The sequence below is a fragment of the Rattus norvegicus genome, chromosome 2, assembly GCF_036323735.1.
Source record: "Rattus norvegicus strain BN/NHsdMcwi chromosome 2, GRCr8, whole genome shotgun sequence".
Taxonomy (NCBI): domain Eukaryota; kingdom Metazoa; phylum Chordata; class Mammalia; order Rodentia; family Muridae; genus Rattus; species Rattus norvegicus.
The window spans coordinates 182,227,731-182,237,230 of NC_086020.1; the positions used below are offsets into that span (position 1 = coordinate 182,227,731).

The 9,500-nt window shown below is 39.1% G+C and overlaps 1 pseudogene; it reads right to left on the reverse strand.

Annotated features, from left to right (window-relative positions):
• Positions 1–721: 721 nt before the first annotated feature.
• On the reverse strand, positions 722–1,807 carry Tdpoz1-ps3 (TD and POZ domain containing 1, pseudogene 3; annotated as a pseudogene).
• Positions 1,808–9,500: the final 7,693 nt, after the last annotated feature.

The following is a 9,500-nucleotide window of genomic DNA, read 5'->3' on the forward strand; positions in this document are numbered from 1 at the left end:
AACATGATAGTTAAACTGGGTCCAGGCAAGGTCATTAAGAAGGAACCCCTTAATGATAAAAAAGTTCTCCAGAGATTGGCACACAGATAATATTCCTAAATATAATAATGGTAATATAGAAGAAGCCCATGTCAACATCAACTTAATGGGGAGAAACTCAAAGCCACTGTACAAAAGCAAAGGCAAGTAGTGGTTTCTCATTCTCTTAAATCTACTTATTACAGCAGTTGAAGTCTTAATTACAACAATAAGGTGACTGGCAATTAACAGGATACATACAATAAAGTTGAAAGAATTTTTATTTGCAGATAGAAAATACACCATAATTAGGTGAAAAACTTTACATGTCATTTAATACACATAAGTTAGGTCATCTATTCTGCTCAGTCTAATGCAGACAAGTTTCTTTAAAGAAAGTAGGTTGGGCTGTGGTTCAGGCCAGTTGAATCCCAATTTCCAAGACATTAGACAAGAATCAAACAACACCAACATGATAATTGTCAGGTAGAGTGTCCATGACCCTAGAGCTGCTCTTTGCCCACAAACCATTTTGACATATTACAGCTGTTTTAAATCCTGAGCCACCAGACTGCCTTTCCCCAAATTCAATGTAAATGTTCCAGCAATACTGTAGTCTAAACAGAAGTCATTTGTAAAAACACTGGTTGCTGCTGTTGGAAGACAGATGTAGGTCATAGCTGTCAAGCTCCTAAAATATCTTTCAGCATTTGAGTGAGGGCTCCAAGCCAGGAAACTGTATGGAAGACAGGGAGTAAAATGCTTCCTCTACCAAGTGGGGATGTGACTCCACCATTGACTTCCACCCCAAGGTCTCAGAGACTTCAGAAGCATGAAGTATAATGAAGTCCATGGTCTTACAGTCTTCAGGTGCTCTGTGCTGTGGAGGTCAGCCAGGATGAGAGTAGGTACAGAATTCTACACAGAGAGGTTCGTGCACAGGGCATCCTCACACATGACCTTCAAGCCCTGCAGGTCATACTTGTCAGCAGCTGCCAACAAATCTCTGGCCCTTGAGCGGCTGTGGAGGTGTGGTGCCTTCCCTGTATAAATGAAACCCATCATTTCCTTAAAGACTTGCAGATGAATGTCATGGATCTCAATGCGGTTTGTTAAGCTCTCTAACATTTCATGTTCAAACATGCTTCTGAAAACTGGAGAGTGAGCTGCTAGGATGGCCTTGTGAGATCTGAATTCCTGGCCAGCTACCACCAGGCTGCAGTCTGTGAAGAGGGAATTCTCCCACATCTTCCCTATGTTGTTAACCAACATCTGCCTTGGATCCTTGATTGCATGTCTCATGTTCTCTCCAGGAGTGCTAAAGGTGGGTCCTACTATGCTCACGTTGCAGCACAAGGTGAACTGGTCTTCAGGGAAAAGCCAATGCCTATGGGAGAGGAAGAAATCTCGAAGAATGAACTTTTTGTATCCCCAGTATTGATTTGGCAGAAACTTTAAAACATTTGAGATTTTTGTAATAAGATATTTCTCTCCTTGGGTGTTTATGATCCAGAACTGTAACTTTGCCCAAACTGGACTCTTTGGACAACTGAGCAAACCCAGGTTAAACTGAAAGGTAATCTTTACTTTCCTCATCAACACCATTTGGGAGTATCCTCAAACACCATTGCACTTCTTCACTGGCCTATAATGAGAACCTTGGGCTTATAACATTTTCACGAATTCCATCCATGCAAAATGAAAAGTTGCTAATGTTCCACTCATAGCAGAATTTCTGAACACTGATATGTGTGTAGCCACAGCTCTTGGCTTCCAGATCCCCTGACATGTCTTCTGGAGGTAGTTTGGAGGTTAAAGTTGATCTGAAAGAAGTAATCGACATTACTCTTTATTTTGTAGGATACAATTATAGATACCCTTTAGATTTTATTTTCAATTTCTGCTGCATTTCCCCTTTTATATTCTTGGAAACTTGTATTTCTATAGGTTTCTCTATGTTTCCATATTTGTTCTACTGAAGATAATACAGACCCACAGTGACTGTTAAACAGATGTGTGTGTGTGTGTGTGTGTGTGTGTGTGTGTGTGTGTGTGTGTGTGTGTATTTATTGAATCTTAGGTCAATGGTAACTAATTTTGGCTATTCTATCCAACTGTGGAAGAGTTTGGAAATGTGTATACACTCTCATTTCAATTGCTTTGTATTAATTAAGGTCCTTTAGTGAACATAAAGAATGAATTACTCTATATAAATAGAAAGTGGATGTGTGAGAGAAATTTGTAGGCAAAGGTCAGGGTAATATAAAGTTGGATAAAGCCAATACTTACTTATTCTACAAGGTTTGAAGTCTCAGGTCTTCTTCAGTATCAACCAGTATTCTGAAAATTTGTGTTCAGATGCCAGTGAAGAAATGAGCTTGCTAGTAAGATGAGAGCGAGCAAGCAGCAACTCAAAGCTTCCTTCTCCTATAAACTTACACAGGCTGCAACAGAGGTGGGGCCCAGCTAATGGTGTGTCTTCTAGTCTTAAGATCTAGATTAAAAGTGTGTGTTTTCCTGCATCAAGACTCAGATTAAAGGTGTGTTTTTCTACCCAAAGAATCTGTATTTGAACTACATCTATCTACTTCATGTTAAGCCAAAACAATATTAAAGTGCATATTCTCCATTCTTTTTAGGTTACTTAAGTCCACAGGCATTCTGAACAGAAGAATTTTGGTACTACTTCACCACCAAAATGATTTTTCATGAGTGTGGTGCATTGGGGTGGGGGTGGGGGTTGTGCATGAGCTAGAAAAGAAAATAAAGACCTAGTTTTGAGTTACATCAGGTAGGCTGCTGTCTGGGTTTTTTGGTTTTCTTTTGTTTTGTTTTTTGTTCATTTGTTTCTGCTTTTGGGTTTTGTTGTTGTTGTTCTTGTTGTTGTTTGTTTTTTATTATGGTGGGGGGTAATGAACTCTGCAATGATAAACTGGAATGGGGCAACATTTGGGATGGAAAGAAAGAAAGAAAGAAAGAAGGAAGGAAAGAAAGAAAGGAAGGAAGGAAGGAAGGAAGGAAAGAAGAAAAAGGAACCAGTATAGAGAGAAAAGTAAGAGAGGATGCAGTTTTTCCAGGAGAGTTTTTCAGAGATGGGTTGAAGAGATAAAAATGGAGACACATGGAAAGACAGAATGATTCAGAGAACAAGAAAGGAGACAGAAGAGTACACCAGTTGGTGAAAGTTAGTATGAGGCAAGGCAGAGCAGCTCAGAAAAAACTGAAAGAACATAGATTGAATCAGTTACAATGGAGAGGGGTTTTAAACCACCTATCCAGACCTCAGAAACAATGAGTTAGGAGTGAATTATTCACCTATAAGTATCAGAGGGTAAATTTTTTCAAGGCCAAGAATAGATTTTAAGATAATAGAAGCTTCCATCTCTAGGCCTAGGTTGACAAGTAGAGGCAAAAATCCCCAGAGATGACAATAAATACAGATGATTAATAGTTATTTTTACAATAAATATACTAGAATGTCTGCAGCAGCTCTAAACCAGGTGTGACAGCTGAGCCGCTCCAGGCACAGGTCGAATCTGCTGCTCTGAACTTAATAACCGAGGATGGATGACTATGGGTAAAGGAAAGACCACTTGTCCCTCAAACACAATGTGCCCATTCATCCCTTTACATTTTTCCCTTTTTATGTTTTTTTCTGCTGATACATGTCCACTTCTGCGATTACAAAATATAACAAACATCTGACTTTCCTTCAGACAGAGCTGTAGCTTCACCACCATCTTGGTTGGGGTCAGTTTTCTGAGTGACTGCCATCGTTATTGTGGGCAGATAAGGTTTACCTATGCTATTGCTTCAGCACCATCTTAGCTAAGGCAGGTCAAGTGACTGGTTGTAGCTTCAGTGCCATCTTTGTTAATGACAGTCCCATGACCATCTACCATATTTGCTTTAGGCAGTTACTAAAACACTGCCTCCTCACCTTAGAACAGTCTTAGAGTCTCTAATTTCTATCCTGACTTGGATATCATTATTTAATATTGATTTAAAGATTTACAACAGGAAGAAGTTAAAGATCACTACCTTAATGATTGCATAACTCAGATTTGCTTAATAGATATTAGCTCTCAATCTTTTCAGAAATCTGATAAATGTAACCTCACATGTTTAAGGTTATTAGGACAGAAAATCCCACAGCATAACAGTTAGAATTCCCGCACCCCACCTCCCAAGGTCTCTGAGAAGAAATAGGCACAGTGACAAGACTACGCATATTGTGGCATGATAACCACTGAGAAACAATGCTCCATTTCCTTGCTGCTGCAGGGGCTCAGTCTACACTGCTGTCAAACTGAGGATACCCAGAGAGTTAAATGTCTTATATTGCCTAGGACAAGGTGAGTTTTTTTCCAAAGTTACTACTCCACAGGAAAAAGCTTCTCCTTTTCTGGGTCTAAAATGACCACACTGACTCTGCCTGAGTTTTGATGGAGACCAAAAGGGTATGGGAAAACTGTCTAGGGAATAGACTATTGACCAACCTCTATCATTTTAATTAATGACATCTAGATTATAATTTATTTTCCCTAATTTCTGACTATATTTGTAGCTAAGCTAACAAGAGTTAGAAAACAGACCACTCATTCCTTACCCAAAGGTAATCCACCACCTTATAATCTCAGTAGTCAATTCATTAACTTGAAGACTACCAGATCTCTTCTCAAGACCAGACAAGTTTGCCTAACTCACAGGCTTCAGGATAAAAGATACACAAGTTCAGATATAACCTTTCACAGATATAACCTTCTGTTACTTCATTTTCTAAACTCAGTTTGCAGTGACTAAATGCTTCAGATTTCTTCTGCTTGTTATGCCCCAGTCCAATCATGAACCAAGAAAAATCTTATAAATTTTTTTTTTATTATTAACTTGAGTATTTCTTATATACATTTCGAGTGTTATTCCCTTTCCCAGTTTCCGGGCAAACATCCCCCTCCCCCCTCCCCTTTCTTATCGGTGTTCATATTTGTTGTACATATGGGGTCTCGAGCCCCTTCAAGCTCTTCCAGTTCTTTCTCTGATTCCTTCAACGGGGGTCCTATTCTCAGTTCAGTTGTTTGCTGCTGGTATTCGCCTCTGTATTTGCTGTATTCTGGCTGTGTCTCTCAGGAGCGATCTACATCCGGCTCCTGTCGGTCTGCACTTCTTTGCTTCATCCATCTTGTCTAATTGGATGGCTGTATATGCATGGGCCACATGTGGGGCAGACTCTGAATGGGTGTTCCTTCAGTCTCTGTTTTAATCTTTGCCTCTCTCTTCCCTGCCAAGGGTATTCTTGTTCCCCTTTTAAAGAAGGAGTGAACCATTCACATTTTGATCATCCGTCTTGAGTTTCATTTGTTCTAGGCATTTTGGGTAATTCAAGCATTTGGGCTAATAGCCACTTATCAGTGAGTGCATACCATGTATGTCTTTCTGTGTTTGGGTTAGCTCACTCAGGATGATATTTTCCAGTTCCAGCCATTTGCCTACGAATTTCATAAAGTCGTTGTTTTTGATAGCTGAGTAATATTCCATTGTGTAGATGTACCACATTTTCTGTATCCATTCCTCTCTTGAAGGGCATCTGGGTTCTTTCCAGCTTCTGGCTATTATAAATAAGGCTGCAATGAACATAGTGGAGCACGTGTCTTTTTTATATGTTGGGGCATCTTTTGGGTATATGCCCAAGAGAGGTATAGCTTGATCCTCAGGCAGTTCAATGTCCAATTTTCTGAGGATCCTCCAGACTGATTTCCAGAATGGTTGTACCAGATTGCAATCCCACCAACAATGGAGGAGTGTTCCTCTTTCTCCACATCCTTGCCAGCATCTGTTGTCCCCTGAGTTTTTGATCTTAGCCATTCTCACTGGTGTGAGGTGTAATCTCAGGGTTGTTTTGATTTGCATTTCCCTTATGACTAAAGATGTTGAACATTTCTTTAGGTGTTTCTCCGCCATTCGGCATTCTTCAGCTGTGAATTCTTTGTTTAGCTCTGAGCCCCATTTTTTAATAGGGTTATTTGTTTCCCTGTGGTCTAACTTCTTGAGTTCTTTGTATATTTTGGATATAAGGCCTCTATCTGTTGTAGGATTGGTAAAGATCTTTTCCCAATCTGTAGGTTGCCGTTTTGTCCTAACCACAGTGTCCTTTGCCTTACAGAAGCTTTGCAGTTTTATGAGATCCCATTTGTCAATTCTTGATCTTAGAGCGTAAGCCATTGGTGTTTTGTTCAGGAAATTTTTTCCAGTGCCCATGTGTTCCAGATGCTTTCCTAGTTTTTCTTCTATTAGTTTGAGTGTGTCTGCTTTGATGTGGAGGTCCTTGATCCACTTGGACTTAAGCTTTGTACAGGGTGATAAGCATGGATCAATCTGCATTCTTCTACATGTTGACCTCCAGTTGAACCAGCACCATTTGCTGAAAATGCTATCTTTTTTCCATTGGATGGTTTTGACTCCTTTGTCAAAAATCAAGTGACCATATGTGTGTGGGTTCATTTCTGGGTCTTCAATTCTATTCCATTGGTCTATCTGTCTGTCTCTGTACCAATACCATGCAGTTTTTATCACTATTGCTCTGTAATACTGCTTGAGTTCAGGGATAGTGATTCCTCCTGAAGTCCTCTCATTGTTGAGGATAGCTTTAGCTATCCTGGGTTTTTTGTTATTCCAGATGAATTTGCAAATTGTTCTGTCTAACTCTTTGAAGAATTGGATTGGTATTTTGATGGGAATTGCATTGAATCTGTAGATTGCTTTTGGTAAAATGGCCATTTTTCCTATATTAATCCTGCCAATCCATGAGCATGGGAGATCTTTCCATCTTCTGAGGTCTTCTTCAATTTCCTTCTTCAGTGTCTTGAAGTTTTTATTGTACAGATCTTTTACTTGCTTTGTTAAAGTCACTCCGAGGTACTTTATATTATTTGGGTCTATTATGAAGGGTGTCGTTTCCCTAATTTCTTTCTCGGCTTGTTTCTCTTTTGTATAGAGGAAGGCAACTGATTTATTTGAGTTAATTTTATACCCAGCCACTTTGCTGAAGTTGTTTATCAGCTTTAGTAGTTCTCTGGTGGAACTTTTGGGATCACTTAAATATACTATCATATCATCTGCAAATAGTGATATTTTGACTTCTTCTTTTCCGATCTGTATCCCCTTGACATCCTTTTGTTGTCTGATTGCTCTGGCTAGAACTTCAAGAACTATATTGAATAAGTAGGGAGAGAGTGGGCAGCCTTGTCTAGTCCCTGATTTTAGTGGGATTGCTTCAAGTTTCTCTCCATTTAGTTTAATGTTAGCAACTCGTTTGCTGTATATGGCTTTTACCATGTTCAGGTATGGGCCTTGAATTCCTATTCTTTCCAGGACTTTTATCATGAAGGGGTGTTGAATTTAGTCAAATGCTTTCTCAGCATCTAATGAAATGATCATGTGGTTTTGTTCTTTCAGTTTGTTTATATAATGGATCACGTTGATGGTTTTCCGCATATTAAACCATCCCTGCATGCCTGGGATGAAGCCTACTTGATCATGGTGGATGATTGTTTTGATGTGCTCTTGGATTCGGTTTGCCAGAATTTTGTTGAGTATTTTTGCGTCGATATTCATAAGGGAAATTGGTCTGAAGTTCTCTTTCTTTGTTGTGTCTTTGTGTGGTTTAGGTATAAGAGTAATTGTGGCTTCGTAGAAGGTATTCGGTAGTGATCCATCTGTTTCAATTTTGTGGAGTAGTTTGGATAATATTGGTATGAGGTCTTCTATGAAGGTTTGATAGAATTCTGCACTAAACCCGTCTGGACCTGGGCTCTTTTTGGTTGGGAGACCTTTAATGACTGCTTCTATTTCCTTAGGAGTTATGGGGTTGTTTAACTGGTTTATCTGTTCCTGATTTAACTTCGTTACCTGGTATCTGTCTAGGAAATTGTCCATTTCCTGAAGATTTTCAAGTTTTGTTGAATATAGGTTTTTGTAGTAAGATCTGATGATTTTTTGAATTTCCTCTGAATCTGTTATGTCTCCCTTTTCATTTCTGATTTTGTTAATTTGGACACACTCTCTGTGTCCTCTCGTTAGTCTGGCTAAGGGTTTATCTATCTTGTTGATTTTCTCAAAGAACCAACTTTTGGTTCTGTTGATTCTTTCTATGGTCCTTTTTGTTTCTACTTGGTTGATTTCAGCTCTGAGTTTGATTATTTCCTGCCTTCTACTCCTCCTGGGTGTATTTGCTTCTTTTTGTTCTAGAGCTTTTAGGTGTGCTGTCAAGCTGCTGACATATGCTCTTTCCTGTTTCTTTCTGCAGGCACTCAGCGCTATGAGTTTTCCTCTTAGCACAGCTTTCATTGTGTCCCATAAGTTTGGGTATGTTGTACCTTCATTTTCATTAAATTCTAAAAAGTTTATAATTTCTTTCTTTATTTCTTCCTTGACCAGGTTATCATTGTGCAGAGCATTGTTCAATTTCCAAGTATATGTGGACATTCTTCCTTGATTGATATTGAAGACCAGTTTTAGGCCGTGGTGGTCCGATAGCACGCATGGGATTATTTCTATCTTTCTGTACCTGTTGAGGCCCGTTTTTTGACCAATTATATGGTCAATTTTGGAGAAAGTACCATGAGGAGCTGAGAAGAAGGTATATCCTTTTGCTTTAGGATAGAATGTTCTATAAATATCCGTTAGGTCCATTTGGCTCATGACTTCTCTTAGTCTGTCTACATCTCTGTTTAATTTCTGTTTCCATGATCTGTCCATTGATGAGAGTGGGGTGTTGAAATCTCCCACTATTATTGTGTGAGGTGCAATGTGTGTTTTGAGCTTTAGTAAGGTTTCTTTTACGTATGTAGGTGCCCTTGTATTTGGGGCATAGATATTTAGGATTGAGAGTTCATCTTGGTGGATTTTTCCTTTGATGAATATGAAGTGTCCTTCCTTATCTTTTTTGGTGACTTTTAGTTGAAAATTGATTTTATTTGATATTAGAATGGCTACTCCAGCTTGCTTCTTCTGACCATTTGCTTGGAAAGTTGTTTTCCAGCCTTTCACTCTGAGGTAGTGTCTGTCTTTGTCTCTGAGGTGTGTTTCCTGTAGGCAGCAGAATGCAGGGTCCTCGTTGCGTATCCAGTTTGTTAATCTATGTCTTTTTATTGGGGAGTTGAGGCCATTGATGTTGAGAGATATTAAGGAATAGTGGTTATTGCTTCCCGTTATATTCATATTTGGATGTGAGGTTATGTTTGTGTGCTTTCATTCTCTTTGTTTTGTTGCCAAGACGATTAGTTTCTTGCTTCTTCTAGGGTATAGCTTGCCTCCTTATGTTGGGCTTTACCATTTATTATCCTTTGTAGTGCTGGATTTGTAGAAAGATATTGTGTAAATTTGGTTTTGTCATGGAATATCTTGGTTTCTCCATCTATGTTAATTGAGAGTTTTGCAGGATACAGTAACCTGGGCTGGCATTTGTGTTCTCTTAGGGTCTGTAT